The sequence below is a fragment of the Balaenoptera acutorostrata genome, chromosome 13 (assembly GCF_949987535.1).
Source record: "Balaenoptera acutorostrata chromosome 13, mBalAcu1.1, whole genome shotgun sequence".
Taxonomy (NCBI): Eukaryota; Metazoa; Chordata; class Mammalia; order Artiodactyla; family Balaenopteridae; genus Balaenoptera; species Balaenoptera acutorostrata.
Window position 1 is genome coordinate 3192064 of NC_080076.1, and position 20767 is coordinate 3212830.

The window sequence follows — 20767 nt, forward strand, 5'->3', positions numbered from 1 at the left end:
GCCCTGAGCACCTGCTTGGCCCTCTGCCCGTCCCCGGCTCTAGCATCCTTCTTCCCGTTCTAGAAGGAGTTCAGAGGAGACTAGGGCCTTGGCTGAGGGCCTCGGTGTCATGTCTAGGCTCAAGGTGGATTCTGCTCTTATCTTGAACACATAGTTTAGTATTTGGGCGTTTGGCTTGGTCCGGGGGGTCATATACCTGCATGGAGGCATGTGTGAACCTGTGCGGCCCCTTCCAGCCCGACACCTTCGTACAGCCCCTCTGTTGGAAACCTTCCCCCACCCCTACCTTGCTTCTATGTGAACTTGCCCTTCTCAGTGACCCAGGGGATTCCAGGCACCGGCTCTGAATCTGGGCACCTCGGGATGGTCCCTTCCAGCTGGCAAGCTGTCTGCTGGGAAAGGCCAGGTCTCTCTCTGCCAGTGACCATGTGGTGTGAAGAGCTGTGACAGGGAGTGAGGTCTGTGCACTTCCAGGCCCAGGTTTTCCATCCCACAAAACGACTTTCCGCACCAAGAGATGTTAGAAATCCATGGATCACTGCGTATTAAGAATTCTCATGCTGCTCTTGTATCTAACCCACCAGGAGCTGATGTCCAGCCTGTGTTGAACCGTCTCCTTGGTCCTGCTCAGCTCACATGCATATCCTCCCCCGAGATCATAGCCCTTTTCTCTCAGCCCTATTAACACGTCATCTGTAGACAATTTATATTTTCAATCTGTTTTCACTTCAGAGTCCTTCTCAAAATCTGTTTTCACTTCAGTTTCTTCCTCAGTTTCAATACCTTCATCCTTTCCTACGGAACCTCCTGTATCTCTCCCAGATGACAGGCCACAGCGAAATGGTACCTGCCTCGGACCCACCTTGAATCCCACCACACTCCATCCCCCATTAAACACCAACATGAAAAGGTAGTTCTTTAGATGAGGAACCTCACAATGACGCAGTCAGCTCACAAATGAGCTTGGGAGAGGGGACCAGGGGATCGTTAATAGCAGGACCCAAGGATGGAACTGGGGCTAGACTTGGAGAAGAAGTGACCAGAGGATAAAGGGCAGAGTGTATCCATTTGTTGGACATTGAGGAGCATCTGCCTTAGCATGAGCTATGCGTTTTGAAGGTGATCCAATAACTCCCTGGCTGATTCCTTTACGGAGCGTCATGTGGCGACTACAGCACAGGCTCTAGAGACTGACGTCCTGGTCCAAGACTCAGTGCTGCCAGGCAGAACCTGCATCCCTGGGTACATTAAGCCCTTTTGCTTCAGCTTACGCATCTGTAAAATGGGGATAAGAGCAGCTATCTTATAAGATTTGGGGAAGAATATGTGAATTCATCCATGAAAAGTACTTAGAACAATTCCTGGCATCCTGTAGTGTTCGATAAACACTAATACAATTATTAGCAGTGGTAATAATTGTTATTCTATTGTGAAGCAAGTCCCATAGAATAGTTGAGGTGAGAATGAATGGGAATGTAATGGGCTGGTGGCAGGTATGGCCCTTCCCAGCTTTACACGTACCAGACTATGAAATACTTTATTACATTCGTGCTATTTTACTCACCAGTGAGTTTATGATTGTGAGTGTATCTCTGCCCGGATTAACACAGACTGAAGGAAAAGCAGTCCTTGGCTTTCAAAAATGTCCAGTCTTATGTCAGCAATTTCAGAAACACTTTACCCAGTTGATGGAGCTCACATGGCCTCTTTCTATATGCATGACAGGATAAGAGGGAAAATATTAAATTATTTTCCCCCATTGTTTTCTTTTTCTTTTTTGCTTCTTTTCCCCTCAGTAATCTGATAAGTTGATGTGTGGGATGAAAGTATGTTCTCTGCGTCTGGATTTCCCATTGTTCGTCTGCCGCCTCCCCCTTATCTGCACTGGTTCCTCTACAGAACTAATGACTTGAGCTACTACAGACACCCCTTCGTTTGTCTGTTTGGCCGAGACATAGCTTTGCAAGGGTTTCTAATACCGACCCCAAGACCACAGAGGAATAGTTTCATAAAACTATGCTCTTAATTCTTTGCCTTGAACGTAAAGGCTACCTGTCAACTCAGTCCAGATGTATGATTGATTTATTTAAAGCCGCTAGAATGTAGGGCTCATAAAGGAGAGTGGCTGTGAAGTACTTACAACATTGCCTAGGAAGTCGCACTCCGGCCAGTGTGGGAGCAGAATCTGTTCCTTACAGAATCCTCACTGGGAGCAGCTCAGACAACGGGTGCGTTTACTGAGCCCTGCTCTATGCCAAACGCTTACATTCATGATCTCATGGCAGTCTTAGCGCAGCCGGGGGAGATGATATTATTTTCTGTTCTACAGTCGAGAAAAGAGAGGTTCAAAAGAAGTGAAATGGCTTTCCCCAAATCCCCACTTATTAGTGGCAGAACTGGGATGGGTGGCCTATTCCATCATTAGTCGATAATTCGGTAATCGTTAATGAAGGAAAAACACATGATAGAACAGGCTTGGCTCTGTGTGATTTAGAGCCTGGGCTCTTAATCATTCATTTTAGTTTGTTATATACTACAGGGACTTGGAAGTGAGGGCCAATGGGTTTCCTCAAACGAAATCTGGGTAAATACACAGTGAATTCCAAAATATTGGGTTGGCCAAAAAGTTCAATCGGGTTTTTCCATACATATGAACCTGAACGAACTTTTTGGCCAACCCAATAATTATTGTATTTCGAATAGTTTACACAGACCTCTTGCAATTACAGAAAGTAGCCAATTTCAGGCAATAGGGATAAGTTATTGAGCATTTGTAACTTCTCTGGATTACACTTACTTCTCCTGTTTGCCAAAATGGTGGTGTTGTGTCATTTCCATTGAAGGTTATCAAATATGATGTTTGGTATTAATTTATGGTCATCAGCCGACTGAAGATACATTTTGCTTTTTTCTTGGTTAAAATTTCTCTAGAATTCATTCCTTACCTGGAAATAAAACAGGAGGATGTGCTTTTCAGCTGCTCATGTTACCAGACAGTTCTGTGGGGACTTTGCTGTGACAAGCCTTCCAGAGTTGAGGGTGGCCTGAAGTCTTGGAAGGGGTGCTGGAGTTTGTGGGGAGTGGGAAGCTGCTGGGACACAATACCTGCAGGAGCCATTGGTGGTAGGAGAAAGGTGGGTGTGATTTCCAAAATGACAAGTCAGAGAACAGATCACATCATCTCCAGGGGCTGAAAAGCAAGAGAGCTAGTAGCAGTTTCTCGCCTTTGGAAAATGTATCTTATCTTCTGCCAGGGCCCTTCCTGTAATTATTCATTCTTTTCTGACATGCAGATTGGATATTTGGGACCAGTTCCTAGAGATGCCCTTGAAAGTGAGAAACTCTCAAGTGCACCAATGGATATTTGTGCCTTGGTCTCATTTATCTTTTTATTTATTTGTTTAAATTAAAAAAAAATTGAAGCATAGTTGATTTACAATGTTGTGTGAATTTCTGCTGTACAGCAAAGTGATTCAGTTATACATGCATATACATTTTTTGTGTGTGACAAGGAACTAATATTTATTAAGCCCTTAATGTATGCTAAATACCAACATTATACTTTAAATTTTAAAAATTTTATTATGGTAAGAGCACTTAACATGAGATCTAACCTTTTAAATTTTGAAGCAATTTTTAAGTCGGCCGTACTTTTTTTTTTTTTAATATTCTTTTCCATTATGGTTTATCATAGGATACTGAATATAGTTCCCTGTGCTGTACAGTAGGACCTTGTTTTTTATCCATTCCATATACAATAGCTTACATCTGCTATCCCCAAGCTCTCACTCCTTCCCCCCCAAACCCCCTCCCCCTTGGCAACCACAAGTCTGAGCTCCATGTCTGGGTCTCACTTATCTTGATATTTAAACTCATATGGATTCTGCCTTTGGGTTGCTTATTATTAGACAAAGTGGCTGGTTATTTTAGGGGGGGCGTGCAACTCTGCAGATTAAAAATTCTGATTGACACAAGGCCAGGGAGAGGAGATAGACCCCGTGGCCAAGCGCCCTGAAAGAACATAGATTTTTGTGGGAAATGTTTGCTTCATTGACTACGATGAGGACAGCTGTTCACTTCAATAAGTGGTCAGATCTGCTATATTTAAATTTTTACTTCTGTAGTTGATTAGTTGCCTTCCTTAGAAAACCCTACACAAATCCCTACATAACGACATTTATTTCTATTGGAAAAGGAGTTGGCATTTCAAGCCCCAGACAACAAAATGGTTTATTCTGTAGGAATTTCAATTAAAAATACTTTTTTTTTTCATAGTGTAAAGCTGCAAGATATAAATATCACTGAATATTTAGAATAGATTCCAAGTAAAATCATCACACGAAATGAGCACGCTTATTTTTCCTAATTCTTCGTAACAAATGTCTTTTCAGCTCTTACCCTAACTCTCATTCTAACTCCTAACTCAAGACCTAAGGCTTTTCCTCACTCTCATTAACCCAGTGTTTTTCATGGCTTCTCTTCACTTTTTTTTTTTTTTAAATTTTATTTATTTATTTATTTGTGGCTGTGTTGGGCCTTCGCTTCTGTGTGAGGGCTTTCTCTAGTTGTGGCAAGCGGGGGCCACTCTTCATCGCGGTGCGTGGGCCTCTCATTATCGCGGCCTCTTTTGTTGCGGAGCACAGGCTCCAGATGCGCAGGCTCAGTAATTGTGGCTCACGGGCCCAGCCGCTCCACGGCATGTGGGATCCTCCCAGACCAGGGCTCGAACCCATGTCCCCTGCATTAGCAGGCAGACTCTCAACCACTGCGCCACGAGGGAAGCCCTTCTCTTCACTTTTTAACAAGGCACCGGCCGCTCCAGGAGAGCTCCGTGTGGGATTGCAGCCTCTTTATCCTCTGCTGGGCACTAGATAGGGGTCTTTCATAATCCATAAAGGTCGGCAATAATGCAAATTGTGTTCTCTAATTATCAGATCAGTTATACCCAACTTGCATGATGGCAGCTCATGCTATAAGAGCAAGGACTATATTCAAAGGCGTGAGCCTGACACTTGAGCATTTTTAACATTCCTAACATTTTAAACTTCACCCCAGAAACCTAATAAGTTTGAACTGTTGTCTTTCGTTGCAGCTGTAAATCTAGGGAAATCCTATGACCTTACACAGAAAATGAAATGCCCATTTACAACAGGAATGTAAACTTTAAATCACTTTAGTCTCTTCCTGGTAGAATTTAAGGCAGCCTATTCAGAGCACCCTTACCAAACCATATGGGTGGATGCTTCTGGAGATCTTTATTACACACATATCCATCCCTGGGGAGAAGGGACTGTTGACAACCAGCTTTAATTTATTTTTTAGGCATTGTTTGTTTCCATAAGCAGTAGAAGACTCTTTCTCCTTTCTCTTTACTCTTCCCGATTGACTTTTTCTTAACATCCTGATTTCAGGAACTTTTCTATTTTCTTCCAGAAATGGGCGTTGAGAACTCAACAGTTGCAACGTCTTTAGAGAAGAGCACCTGCAATCCTTCAGGCTTTCTTTATTATTCTCACTATTTATTATACCAAAATGTTTCAACTGAATATTAAGCCACGGAGATGATGTGAAAGAATCCTTTTCGTACTCTATCATTAATACATTTTTTACATTAAAGCGTACAAAACTATTAGGGCACCTGACGAAGCTATTTGAAAGGAGAATGTTTGAGTCTCTTGGGAAAAGATGATACATTATTTAAAACAATAATCTCCAGACTTCTTTAAAAATTCAGCGCCAATTCAGTGCAATGAAGATTTATTGAGTGCCTCCTTGGTAGATGCAGGGAGGATGCAAAAAAGGGAAAAAGGTGTGAAAGAGTATGCACCCTCAGGGAACGTGTTGGTGGGATATAAAACGCATGGACAACAGGGTAAGGGGGGCCTTTCAGCTGCCGTTTTAATGCCGAGTGTCAGCATTTGACATGGATCGTCCTCGTTTAAGCCTCGCAATCCTGTGTTGAAGCTACGAGCATTAATCCCATTTTACAGATAGAAAATTGAACCCTGGGTGAAATACCCGGTGGAAGACCACAGAGCTAGTGAACAGTGGTGCTGTCCCCGCGTGTCTGAAGGGAACCCAGGCTGTGGGAACGGTGGTGGAGGTCCATGGCTACGTGAGCTCCGGCTGATCGATGCTGTAAACCAGGTTCTAAACCAGGTGTGGTTCTCCGCAGCCGAAAACGTGGAGGGGAAGGGCCGCACAGTCATCTTATTAGACCCTAATTTCTCCACCTCTGTCTGTTCACCAAAGCTAATAAGTAGTGTTTATTCATTGCTTTATTAGGAATCAGTCTTATGTGTTGCTTGTTGGCTGAGTGAAGTTACTGAAGCAGCGAAGGCTTGACATTCACAGCTCTTGTTCTTGACTCAGAGTGAAGTTGGCCTCCTCACTTGGCTGGTTTTAAAAGTGAGGGGTTCGCAGGGAAGGATGATGGAAACAGCAGCCGTGTTCCTCTCGTATGAGTTTTCCTAGACATCCATTATGTCCATTATGGTCCTTGGTAACCTTTTCAGGAAGCCATGTTTTTAAGTAACAAGGTTATAGGGCACAGAGAAGAGGGAACAGGCCACACACTTCTGATTGTTTTGCCACACTGAGTGCGTGTGCCTTTAAATGTGGCTTAATCCAATTTGCCTTTTTCTTATTATCCTTTTGTCAGTGAAATCTGTGTGGCTTGTATCTTCAATGGGCGGATGCACGTGCCAGTAACTGTGGGCTCACAGCTGGGACAGGACAACAAAACTGTTGAAGAAAGTGAGTCTGGAGTTGCCATCATCAGTTTATCCAAGATGTTTGGACGCCTCCGTCCAATTCAAGCAAAATGAGAGACCTGCAGACACTAGTTCTCAAATGTGGCGGCACGCTGGAGTCGCCTGGAGGGCTTTAAAAAAGGCAGAGGCTGCTCCCTGACTCAGACGCTCTGTTTTCGTTAGTCTTCTCAGGCGATTCTAATGTGCAGCAGAGGTTGAGAATCCCAGGGTCCTGGCTTTAAGAAGCTTATCATTTTAATGCCCTTTATTTGAAAACTATCCAGTTTTATATTTTGAAAACAGAAATGGTCATTTTAAGATAAATTTATTTATTTAATTTATTTATTATTTTTGGCTGAGTTGGGTCTTCGTTGCTGCGCACGGACTTTCTCTAGTTGCGGCGAGCGGGGGCTACTCTTTGTTGTGGTGCCCGGGCTTCTCATTGCCGTGGCTTCTCTTGTTGTGGAGCATGGGCTCTAGGCGCAGGGGCTTCAGTAGTTGTGGCACGTGGGCTCAGTAGTTGTGGCTCGCGGGCTCTAGAGCGCAGGCTCAGTAGTTGTGGCGCACGGGCTTAGTTGCTCTGCGGCATGTGGGATCTTCCCGGACCAGGGCTCGAACCCATGTCCCCTGCATTGGCAGGCGGATTCTTCACCACTGTGCCACCAGGGAAACCCAGAAATGGTTATTTTTTAATGTAGATTATTTCCTTTCATATAAATAGCTCAGTGGATATCTGTAGGAGTGTTTATGCCATTGGTTTTAGGGCACTTGGGTAGATAAAACTTGGCAGAAGTAAACGAAACCAAGTTACATAAACATTTAAAAGTCCTTTCCATGTAATGCATGCATGCACAACTTAGAAACACTTACTGGACGAAGTCTTAACAGCTTTGTTCTTCGCCTTGGCTACCCGGGAGGCTGTCTCCTGCCCGTGCTCCCCGCCCGAGGCGGTGCTGGGCCCAGGGTCCGTGTGTGAACGGGGAAGGGGCATCCGTTCACCTGTGCACAGGCAGCCCCGCTGCAAGAGGCCGGATCTGGCCCACGCGTCCCGGGCACCCTCTCGTGAGGTGCAGTGGCTCTGTGCTGGGTCACCTCAGCTGAGCGAGATTGATGTTCCCAGCGTTCCCTTTGGTGCCTGGTTCCAGGTGAGTGGGGACCACAGGAGGCACTCGTGGTCCCCACTGTTTGGGGGTGGAAGGGCGGCAGCCGCCGGTGCAACCTGCTGGCCCATCGCGCTCCTGCGGCAGCAACCAGGCCCGCGGTTCCTCAACCCCGAGGGGCTCCCCCTGTATCTCCTCCGACTGCTCGACCGCTGGGAGCTCGGCCTGCTTGTTCTCTCCTGGGACTCTGGGCCCAGCGGAGACACGAGCTGCGTCAAGGGCGGCAGCTCGCACGATGGCCCGAGCTCTTGGCCCTCCTACACATCCCTTGTTTTATAGGCATCCCCGTGGTCTGACTCTTTGATGGACGGGCCCCTGCCTACCTGCTGCCTTTGCCTGCAGGTCACCCGTGGGAAGGGTGGGCTGCCCTTCCGTGATGTCCCGCAGTGGCCTGTGCAGACATCGGCGCCCCGTCGGTCTCCGTGGGCTCTACCTCCCTATGACCCAGGCAGGGATGGTTTGTTGTTGCTGGTCTTTGGGTGTTTGTGCTTGTTGACAGTTGTGTTTTTCTTTTTCTTTCTTTCTTTTTTTTTAGGGAAGGGGGTCCTTTTATCTCCAGTCTACGTAGAAGGTGACAGCTAATGAATGTTCATTAAATGGATGAAGGTATGTTTATTTTTTAAGACTCAAGATTTGCTGTGATGGATTCTCACATTACGATAGTTCATTGTTTCAAATGGGAGTTTGCTCTGAGGTGCTTTATCTGCGCTCCACGGAAACATGTGGGGTGAGGGCTCTGGACTGCTTAATTGTCCTGTGAGTTCACCCGCTTGATGGTGGGCAGCGTCTTGAAGCAGGGTCTGCATCTTTTACGTCTGTGCTTTCCATCTGTGCGTTCCTTCTTCCCGCTCCTGGGCCATATTTGGCCCTTGACCAGGCTTTGCTGAATGAATTGCTATTTGTACTTGTCACCAAAGTCACAGGGCAGAGAGGAGCGAGGGAGGCCCCTGGGACGGTCGCTCAGCTCTGTAGCACTTTGGGGTGAGCTGGCATTTTAACCCGCTCTCTGATGTCCGTTAGATCCTGAGGTCCAAGCTGCCATCCTCCCCCGACCTCAGAAATGACCTCCCTTTCCACTCCCCACGTAAACGGGATGAAGGAAATCAAATAAATACCCTCCAAGATTCCTCTCCTGCAACTGCTGACGCTTTCTTTGAAGCAGACACACAGACCGAGGCCAACTAGCTGGACAGATTTCGATCATTTTCTTTCCTCTTCTCAGGGTTACACCTCTGTTCAGTCGTGTCTGTTCTGTTTTAAAAGATGTTTAGTATGTGGGCCCTTGAGGGGAGCTCTTTGAAGTGGAAGCACCATATAAATCTAAGAAAAGAAAGAGAAAATGCAACTCCCATCCCCGTGCACCCCCAGCCGCTCCCCCGTCGTGAAAGAAGCCAAATCCGCGGTGGTTTCCCCTTTGATGGCGCTCCAGACACAGCCTCCTCCCTCTGGTCTCGCTGTGAACCCCATTAATTCAGCCGGTGCAAATGTACGTTGGAAAGATAGGAGCTCTTCTTCCAGTGAAGATGCTGTGTTTTAGGGAGTTGTACCTTTTTTAGAGGCAGATTTACAGAAACAGGTAATAGAGGCAGCCCAGGTGCAGTCGGACATATGGGTAAGGGATGGAGGTAAGGACTATGACTTGAAAAGCTCCTCAGGTACCCGCCAGCAGAGAGCTCGTGTGCCGTATAGTATACGTGTGCGTGCAGGTGAGTGCTGCGTGCGGACTGTCACCTGCGCACAGGTGAGCCAGGGGAGGGCCTGGCGAGGGCGTAGCTGGAACTGTCCTGCCCTGGAGCTTGTGCTTGGCTGTGAGGCTGTTGACTATGGAGCTCACTGACGTCCATCCCCAGCACACCTGGACACCAGCACACCTGGAAACCCAGCACACCTGGGCACCAGCACACCTGGAAACGCAGCACATATGGACACCAGCACACCTGGACATGAAAAGGGTTTACAATTCTTCCTGGACCATGAGTAAATATATATATATATATGCACACACACACACACACATACATAAGTACTTATGAGTAAATGTCATATATATAATATTTATAAATACAGATCTTCCTCAACTTACAATGGGGTTACATCCCAATAAATCCCCCATAAGTTGAAAATGTCATAAATCAAATGTGCACTTAATGTACCTAACCTTCCAAACATCACAGCTTAGCCCAGTCTACCTTAAATGTGCTCAGAACACTTGTTAGCCTACTGTTGGGCAACATCATCTAACACAAAGCCTATTTTATAATGAAGCATTGACTCTCTCATGTCATTTATTGAATACTGTGCTGAAAGTCAAAAACAGAACGGTGGTGTGGGCACAGAACGGCGGTCAGTGTGCTGGCTGTTCACCCTCGTGGTCGCGGGGCCGCCGGGGAGCTGTGACTCGCTGCCCTGCTCAGCGTCACGAGAGGGGATCTGACCACAGAGCACGAGCCCAGGAAAAGATCTAAATTCAAAGTCAGAAGTATGGTTTCTACTGAATGAGTATTGCGTTCACACCATCGTAAAGTCAAAACATCATAAGTTGAACCATCCTAAGTAGGGGACTGTGTATATATGTATTTGTATTATATATTTATTAAATATATATTTATACCACTTATATATTGTATAAATATATATATTTATAGTATACTGAGAAGAGAGAAGATAGTAAAAAAATCCATGAAAAGGAAGTGGGTAGCATTATTTAATTTTTAAAGTAAGCATGGACATTTAGCTAGTTGGACCCATGAGGATTCTTCTGCAGGAAACCATACAGTCATGATTCACGGTAAATTAACTCTTTTTCCTTAGAGGCACGCAGTGTGGGTTTAACAGTTTGTCCTGACGCCCCGAGTAATTAGATGCTGAGATCAGGGGCCCATTCCTCACCCAGTTCCTAAACTTGCAGAGGCTTTCCCAGGATTTGGTAACTCCTATTGGGTAAATCACTCCTGTTCATCTTTATTCCATAGTGGAGCTTTGACACTTTGTTTTCAAGGCTTCTCTGTCAAAATGCATCTGGTTTCAGATAAAAATACTGCACTTCCTTGATTTACTCGGTGATCCTGCCCTTATGGAGGGGTTCTTCATTCGCGAGAGAACATTTGCCACCCTACATCAGTGGCATGGTCCTATCTCAGTGCCTAGTGTGTGAATAGGGCCTCTGCCCTAGTCCCGAGACCCCGGACCTGGAGATGGCACGTGGCCAGCATCCCAACATGGCATGCTGGCTGCTAGACCACCAGGGACAGGTCTGGTCCTGTGAGGACACGAACCCAGCAGATACAGAGATGCTAGTTGAAGGAGACAATGCTACTGCCATGTAATGAAGTAAGTTTCTTATAAAGGAGAGCATTTGTATCCTATGGGGCCCATATGCACATATGGGATGAGATTCTAAACACCTGGTAGTCAGCCTGGTAGAGACTGGATGGTAGGCGTCTTGAATGACTTGTAAACTGCTGGTGTGGTCCCACGGGGCTTAAGGTCCAAATATCCCCCATCATGATGCACCACTGGGATATCAACAGTCCTGCAAAGGTGCTTTAGAATACAAAAGAGGAAACAAAGTTTATTTATGGTTTGCATGAAGCATTTAATAGAAACTCCGTTTTGTTCAAAAAATAAAAATGTCCAAATCAAATTGCTTAAAAATGTAAACCCACTTTCTATTTTAACAAACAATAGATGTTCTTTAGATAAGCTTAAGAGAACACAGAATTATAAAAATTTACCTTCCCTATTTTAATCCTTACGACACAGAGTAGGGCAACAGATCACTTGCACTCACTCAGCATTCACTGAGGTACAGAGCAGCAAGAAAACTGCATCATTCAGAATGTAATTTTTAAATGGGGGAAAATCTGTAGAGCTGGATTTCTTTTGAATTATTCTAGTTTTCTTATAACATTTAAGCCTAGCCCAATATGATTCTACACTCGTAGGTAAAACTAATCAGGAGATGATTTATTAGGTTTTTAAAATATTTGTAGGTTGTCTTGACATTTAGTTAATATTGCTTGCTAGCCAGGGAGACTGCAGACGTTGAGACTTTTTAAGGAGGTTTCGTAGGAGGCCTTTCCTCCAAAAGGCATAATTATTTATCTCTATTTTCCTTTAAGGAAAATTCAACCTCCCTCCTGTACTTTAAGATTCCAGGAGCAGATCTCAATGTTGTGCTTTGGGTGTGACATGACCTTTGTAATAAAAGCACCCCTGAGTTGTGAGGTTAAAAGTGGTCCTTAGCCAATGTCCTGTGTGCAGGAGATACTTTTTTTGGTGTGTCCTGTGCAACTTTCTCTATTCTTGGAACAAAAGGCAGATAGCCAAAGAAGAATGATGAGTGATTTTCACGCAAAGAACAATACATCAAGAATATCTAAATTCATTTAACAATTACAAGGAATATTCTTGGCCACGTCAATTTAAGATATGCTGGCAAGCGGGAAATGATTCCCAGTTTCTCTATGTCATTTCTGATATTTCTTCAGTAGCTAGGAAAAAAAAGAGAGAGAGAATTTTGGATTTCTGTTAAATTGACCCATAATAATTTTTTTATGGCTTTTTGTGTTTGAATAGTTGGCAAGGGTCATATAAAGGTCAGGAACTTTAACTCAAGAAACGTCCTGTCTTCTCTAGGGAAGTAAATAAGTAGCGAAGGAAAGGATAAAAAATGAATAATCAAATTCCAATAGTCAATACAGGGCAAAATGTTGTCTAATGATTAATTAATTATGATGAGAAATTGCCATTTATGATAAAACCATTTTGTGGTAGAAAATTTGCTTTTATTGAAGCAGATGATCTGCTATAGGATGAGAATAGCAGCTGTGGTTGGTATTTGGATTTTGGTGTAGAATGAACAGAGGTCCTTTATTGGCATGAATTTTCTCCTTCATGACAATTTCCTTGTAAAGGTGAAAAAGAGCCCCTCTGATTTTGGACTCTAAATATCGGTGGTTTAATTTTGAAATCTCATGCTCTGACGGTTAATATGATTATCATCGTGGATGAGTTTGTTTGGGCTGCCGTAACAAAGTACAACCAACTGGGGAGCTCAGACAACAAATATTTATTTTCTCACAGTCCTGGAGGCTAGAAGGCGGAGATTGAGGTGCTGGCAGGGTTGGTTTCTCCTGATTCTCTCTCCCTGGGTCCTCAGGTGGTCTTTGCTCTGTACGTATCTCTGTCCTAATCCCCCCTTATTATAAGGCGACCAGTTATATTGGATTAGGGCCCACCCTAATGACCTTATTTTAACTTAATTACCTCTTTGAAGAGCCTATTTCCAAATAAGGTCATATTCTGAGGTCCTGGGGGTTAGAACTTCAACATATGTGTTTTGGGGGGTACAAAATTCAGCCCATAAGACATTGCAAACCATCAGAAAGTAAGACCTGTAGTAGAACTCCAGTGTCGTGGACGATTTTATTTCCTGCTGTTCCCCTCCACAGTACTAAAAAGGAATTGGATGTTTGTATCCCAAACCTATTAAAAATATTCCATTCCATAGGAAAAAGGGTATGAATTCCGGTGTTCACTTTCAATGAGAGAAAGAGAGGCAGGGCGGTTTCCTTGTCTGAGAGGAGAGGAGAAGCACAAGGTCAGCGCAGGACAGAGTGTGTGCGCACTGGCTTCCTTGCTTGTTTGTTCATGTGTTTGTTTCTCAAGCACTGGCTGCCTGCCTGCTGCAAGCCAGGCACCACGCTGAAGGCAAGGGACACAGCACGAGACAAGACCCACTCTCTGCCCAGTGGGCTGATGACTAAGATGCAAGATGGTAACGTGTAAAGAATGGAGGGTATTCGCTCATTCGGCGAGGATCCGTTACCCACCGACTGTGTGTCAAGCCTCTGGCTGGTGCTTGCGATGTATCCATGAATGAAAAGGATAAAGACTCCTGTGGCACAAGGGCACCTTGATTCTAGGGAAGGGACACAATTGGTGGATAGTGGATGCAAGAATTAAGTATACAGGGTGTGTCAGAAAGTGTTAAGCCTTTGGAGGAAAGAGGTAGAGCAGGGTGAGGTGTGCTGGATGGGGGACCCGGCATTGCTAATGGGGTGGGCACGGAGGTCTCTGAGCCATAAAGGAAGGAAGAGAGGAAGGCGGTGCCCATGTGAACACCGGGCTGGGGACAGAGAAAGGCTGGGGAGGGCATCCCAGGCAGCAGGAACAGCCAGTGCCAAGGCGCTAAGGGCGTGTAGCTGGTGTGTTCAAAGACCCTGAAGAGCCCCGTGTGGAGGGAGCTCAGGCAGTGAGGCAAGCACAATGGAAAAGGGGCCAGAGGACATCATGAGTCCATATCACGTAGGGTCTTGTTGGCCATGGAAGGGTTTTGGTGTTTTTCCTGAGTGAGAGCAGAGCAGAGCAGAGGTAAGGTGTGACTTAAGTATTTAATGTCCCTTTACCTACTGTGCTGTGTTCAGATTCGCAGGAGGGCAAGGGAGCAAGAGAGAGACCAGGGAGAAGGCAACTGCATTAATGCAGGAGAGAAGTTGTTGCCGGTGAATTTAAGGTTCTTTCTTCGTCGCGAAAGAATTGCGAGATGAAGTGATATGTAAGAATCAGATTTATTTAGAGAGAAACACACCCCACAGACAGAGTGCGGGCCACCTCGGAAGGCGAGAGGCAAGAGGCCTCGAAATATGGGGTGGTTAATTTTTATAGGCTGGGTAGTGTCATAGGCTAATGAGTGGGAGGATTATTCCAACTATTTTGGGGAAGGGGTGGGGATTTCTAGGAATTGGGCCACCGCCCCCTTTTTGGCCTTTTATGGTTGGCCTCAGAACTGTCATGGTGCTGGTGGGTGCGTCATTTAGATGCTGATGTATCCCAATGAGCGTATAATGAGGCTCAGTGTCTACTGGAAGTGGAATCTTCTGCCATCTTGGACCCAGTTGGTTCTCACTAGTTTCCGTCGTGTACTATGACTGTCATTCTTTTAAAGGTTGTTCCCTGCCCCCTTCCCTCCTGTTTCAAAGTGATGGCTGGGGTGTCCTGGGTGTTGCTTGTGGAGTTTGTCAGAAGTGGCTGGAGAGCCTTTGAAGACAGAGTGAACCGGATTTGCTGATGCATTGGGGGAAGGGTGGGAAAAAGAGGAGTCCAAGATGAGGCCCCAGATTTCCCAAGCAACTCCAATAATTGAATTTCTTTCACCTTTGATAGGAGGGGTCTGTGTGGATAATCGATCAGATGGTCAGATGCTATGGCGAGTAGGTAATGGGGTAAATCAGTCTAAAATTAAGGGGAGAGGTCAGGCTAGAGATATAGATTTGGGAGTCGTGGGCGTTTCAATGGCATTTCAAGCTGTGAGATGAGGACCGATGGCCCAGGGTGTAGTGTGGACGTGAGGGGACCAAGCTCAGGGATCCAGCGAATTTCAATATTAGGAATTCCAGGAGACACGGGGGAATCGGCCGAGGAGCCAGCAGAGGAGGGCCGACGAGAAGAGGGAAATCCAGCAGCTTTGGGAAGCAGATGCCGAGTGGAGAAGGCCAACTAATGAGGATTGAGAGGCCGGGCCGCCCACCGCTGCTCACCGGTCAGGAGGCGTGTGGGCTGAGTCAGACCATGCGCTTCCTCAGGCTGCAGTGGTCCTCACAGCACTTTTGCTGGTTGGTGAGACACAAGCTTGATTGGAGCGATGGAAGGAGAGGATGGGAGAAGAAGTGGAGATAGCACGTAGCGGCGATGCCGTCAATACTCAGGTTAGAAACCCGCCCCCGCCCTGCCCCGGTGAATGCCCTCTGCTAAGGGGGGCCTTTGGTCCCAGCCCTCAAGGACAGGTCGCGGGATCCTAGGTAGGCAGACAGGGAGAAAGGGGCGCGCTGCGTGGGGCAGACAGCCTACGTGGGGACCTGGGCTGTCTGTTTCGGGCGGTGGAGGGAGGGTGGGAGCCGGGGAGGAATATTGAGCATTGCGTCCTCTGCAGAGGACCTTGACGTTTGTGCCTCAGTGTCTTTTCTGCCCCTGGAGCCCTCACCACACAGAGCTCCGACGTCGACTCCCACATTTCCCCTCTTGGAATTTTCTAGAGGATGGATGCATCATTGCCATTAAATTAAGGAGGTGAAGAGCTCACTGCTGAGGCCGCTGGGACCCGAGCTGCAAAGGGCTTTGGAATTGCTCGCCGACATCCTGAACTTCGTTCCCAGAGGCAAAGGAACGCGGTGAAAGTACAGGCTGGTGAATCACCTGCCTCCCTGGGGTGCATGCTGGGTGCTGCGTGTGCCACTGTGGCCCCAACACAACCAGGACGTGGAAGACACGGACCGTTAGGGGAGGTCGGATCAGAGAGCAAACCTCACGCTGCAGGCCGTTTCACAGAATCATCCCCCATGGGGCTGTCACAGATGTCAAGGAGAGGGTCCCCTCCAGGGGAGGCAGCATTAGGAAAAAAACCTCACTGGAAACAGTGTCAACAGCCTGACAGGTGCGCGCCAGGCTAACTACAGGACAGGCTCTGCCACGGAGATGCCTTGTTCTCGGTGACAAAGCCCTTGATTGCGATCGCCTGCAGAAGGGCCCCGAGGTAGGGCCAGGCACATCCAAGGGGTTTCTTCGGTGTTACGGCCCCTCCTCAGACGGAGCCCCTGCTTTGTGCTTGTCCCCCATGGAGCGGGCTCGCTCGCCAATTTTTAGATTCTCAAATTCCCTGTGAAAGAAGTTATTTTTGTCAGGTAAGGAATTGTCAGCCGGCCTTGAAGTCAGACCCACCATTGTCAGTCGCCTTGACCTGCCCTTGCCAGGAAATGCTACAAAAAGTCACAATTGGAGAATGACAAGAGATTCTAGCTCCGAAGCCTGCTTGTCTTAGAAGAAAGCCGTTTGGTCGTGATTTTCAATTAAAAAGTTTTATTGGATATACTTTGCCCTCCTTCGCCTAGTTGAAAACTTCACCGTGTGGGTAAAACTCAAAGTAAGTGGGACTATGAAACCTGCCTCGCCCTGAAAGGAAAATAATCTGCAATTTGTATAACTTTCTGGAGCTTAGAATTTCATGTTCTGTTAAGTAGGGTCAATGATCTTGGAAACTACTATTTAGCCCTAAGACTTAAATAGCAACTTGTATTTTCTTTGAGGCTCTTAGTTAGAGTTTAGAAAACACTTTGGCTGGAATTGTTTCTATGTTACAGAAGGAGCTGGGGGATTGTTTGTGGTTGATTAAGAAATTGCTTAGATGCCTGGACTAATCTGTCTGATGTCTACAATGGATGCAAACTTTTTTAAGTCTCTGCAAGCTCTGGTCCTGATGCTGCGACCCCAGCGCGTGGCCCATATCTGGAGTGGTGGCCTCCTCTGGCCCGTGCTCCCGGGAGCTTATCCTGGGAGCGGGGATCATAAAACCAGGGGGGATGGCAGGTCGCCCCTGCTCTGTGATCAGCGGTCAAAACACTAGGCTGACCTTCTCCCGTGATGTACCTCACAGGTGTCTTTGGGCTGAGCTGCAGGCCTGTTAGCTGGTTCCCTTGTGCCGGGCTTGGCGGTGTGCTGGCTTTCTTTCTCTGGATGCCTCGTCTTCCATCCTGCTCCCCAGATCTCTCAATTGGCTTCCCTGCTCGCAGTTCTACTGTTTGACTTCCCCTCTGTGAAAGCACAAAGCTGAGGCCGTCTTGCTCCCCAGGCCTTTGCTGCCTGGTTGCCTGTTCCTCTGTAGGGCTGTCTTCTCATCAGCCTGTCTCTGCACTGGCTGATTCACAGCACCGCGGCCTCGTTCTCCTGATCTCAAACCCCCGTCAGCTCCCCTCCTTCCTTGGCCCCTTTGACTGCGGACCAGCACCCGGTGTGACGTTCCCGACCAGAGCTACATCTGACAGCGCCATCCAGAGACGCATTTCTGATGTCCAGGGCAGCACACGCCGCTGTCTACGATGGCCAGATGAGTAATGCCCCAGGGACCCTGACCAGCTATGACAGGAGTGGGCATGTTCAGCCTAAAGGAGGCCGTCTCTGCTGCCCCCAAGTTTCCCCCTGAGCAAGAATGAGGGTCCAACTTGCCAGAAAAAATTTAACACATAGATGATAGTGACCTTTGTGTTCTAGGCACTGTTCAACGTACTTCATGTATATTAACTCATTTAATGCTCATAGCAACTCTGTTAGGTATGCATTTTTAGCATCTTCATGCTGTTCATAAGGAAAACACAGAGAAGCTAAGGAGATCACCTGAAATTGCGCAGCAAGGACAGGGTAACACTGGGATTTGAACCCAGGCAGTCTGGCTCCAGAGCATGTGTTTCTAAGCCTTACCCTCCTCCAGGCTTTTAAAGGGAAGTCAGGTATGAATATTCATGAGAAACTGACCGCATTTTGGAAATCGTCTAAAAATCCAAATTCAAATATGAAACAAAGCACTGAGGACCATGTGGAGTCCGGCAGCCCCAGGTGGCCACCTTGGTCCTACCATTAGCATCCTTTACAGGAGAATCATCACCAGTGCCAGTTTTAGCATCACATGTGCCTTGTGGACCCTGGGCTCACCTGTACTCCCAGCTGGTCTCCCGGGAAGCTCCCCTACCTCTACTCAGTAAAACAAGAGCTTGGAGAAGCCCGAGGTCCTAGTGAGCTTGAGTGCCCTGGGAAGAGAAGACTTCTTGGAGGGACGGGATTGGAGAGGCTTGTGTAACTTGAGATGAAAAGGGTGTTTCTGCCAGGGGTGACTGAGTCAGAGAAGGGGCCAGGGGGTGCATCAGTGCCTACAGTCCATTGGGTACCTCTGCAGGTGTTTTACCTGTGGAATCTCGTGTCAGTGCTCTCAACAACACAAGGAGGGATGCACATTTTGCGGATAGATTCTTTGAATCTTAGTTTCCTTAAGGAATATGTGCAAGGCCCCATAGTGGAATAAAGAGCAAAGTCAAGATTCGTACACTGGGGACTTCCCTGGTGGCACAGTGGATAAGACTCCACGCTCCCAATGCAGGGGGCCTGGCTTCAATCCCTGGTCAGGGAACTAGATCCCGCATGCATGCCGCAACTAAGGAGCCCGCCTGCCGCAACTAAGACCCAGCGCAACCAAATAAATCAATAAAAATAAATAAATATTAAAAAAAAGAAAAGATCTGTACACTGGGGATGAGGGTGATGGAGGACAGTCACTTTACAGAAAGGTGCCTGATCTGATGGTTGAGGGATACTGAGAAAAAGGCTGGTCGGAGTTGGAAGCAAGTCACAGAGGACGTTAAAGCCAGGTCGAGGGGCTTGGGTGTGAAATTATAGGCGAGGGGAACCACTGTGCATTTTTGAGGAGACAGACCTGAGACTTAGGGTTAAGGAAGATTGATGTTGTGCCGACAGTATGAACACGATGGGGAAAGGGAAGGGCTGAGGTTTTGGAGATCCAGTGAGGAGGAAATTATCGTAATGTGGACAGTGGGATTTTGGGGACGTGGGATGGGGATGGAAAAGGAGAAGACCATGGGAAGGATAGACCCTTGGTGGTCTGGATCGGTGGGTAGGCTGGCGTCCCGCAAGGAGAGCAGGTGGACGGAAGGGAGGGAGGTGGGTATGGACGCGTGCTTCCTCTTTGGGACTTACAGCCAAACTGAGTGTAGGTCTGATCTTTCTTGAAATTAGAGTTGTTACTGTAGAAGGTGGATCCACCCAAGACACTGTACATTTAGTGCATGTACGTATTTAGCATAATTGTTAAGACTGACAGAAAATATGGGATGAAGGTGGTTTTTACAGTGCTGAGTAGAGAGTTCTCTTTGACTATGTGATTCATGGAGATGGAGCTGAATGTAGTTGCTTGTCTAGGGTGTTGTAGTTTCTTTCCTGCTGGGCTTGCAGTGTCCCAGGGTGAGCAGAGCTGAGTGATCTCCTGGGGGACCCCTGTGTTCTTTGGGGCAGGGCTGGGCGAGGTGCTGGGTTAGGCATTGGTGGCATTTGTGATGGTGAGGATGAGGTATAACCAGAGTCACCTGCAGGTTCAAGAGAAAGACATGTTGAGAAGGGGAAGGGCTGAGACCTTGATGGGAAATTACCGAGACTGATGACCCAGGACAGTCCTGCGGGGTTTCTCAGGGTCCCCCTTGGAGTACGTGAGCCCCATTCTTCCCAGTTACCGATCCACCAGAGATGTGACCTGCTTACTACTCTGTGGCCTGGCTCTCACGTGGCGTCTGGTGGCCTAGAATGGAAAACTGTACATCCTGGCAGCAGTGGTGCTTCGGAAAGGGGTCCATCTCCCCAGCATCTTGGGTTTGCCTGATGAGGCCACGGCTTCTGACTTTGCCAGTGTTTTATTACTGACTAAATGCTTTCCCAGATAGGATTTCCTCTCCTGTCTTTGTGCTCAGGACCCGGGCCTGGAGTCAAGTTTGGAGCCTGGGGCGATGGGGATTTGTCCCAGTGACTAGAGCTGGTTCCTCTCAGAGTGACACGTGACCCACCTTCAAAAGGAAGGAGAGGATTATACCTGTGAACCCCGGTGAGCTTAGGAGTGGATGACAACAGTTGGAAACGTAAAGTGGTGATTTATGACTGTGATCTTGAAAGGAGGTGCGGTTTATAAGTTCTTGCTGTCCCAAGCCTTACTGACTGCCACCAAAAATACCCTTGGGTGACAAGGAGGTGTGAAGTCCAGCCGCCTCTCTCTCACCCCTCGTCGCTCTGCACAGGCAGACACGCACGTTTAACCTGGAAAAGGGCCACACTGACCCCATGCACCTGCTGTAACCTCAGGCCTCCTCCACACGCTCTCCTGACGGGGACGGGCTGGCAGGCTCCTTGGGCTGGGCTGTTTCTCAAGCAGCTTGTGGGTTAAGACAGTGGGCGCGGCTGGTTATTCAAGCTCTTTAAGATGCTAAGATGAGAGAAGCTGACAAATTCCCCTGCCTCCTTCCCGTTGGC

The 20767-nt window shown here is 47.2% G+C and overlaps 1 long non-coding RNA gene across 1 annotated transcript in view; it reads left to right on the forward strand.

The window, feature by feature from the left end:
- The window catches only part of LOC103018370 (uncharacterized), an 84639-nt gene that overhangs the window by 11992 nt on the left and 51880 nt on the right, over window positions 1-20767 (forward strand). Inside the window, exon 2 of the long non-coding RNA XR_450200.2 lies at window positions 8448-8518. This is a non-coding gene — a long non-coding RNA (uncharacterized LOC103018370). The remainder of the gene's footprint in view (window positions 1-8447; window positions 8519-20767) is intronic.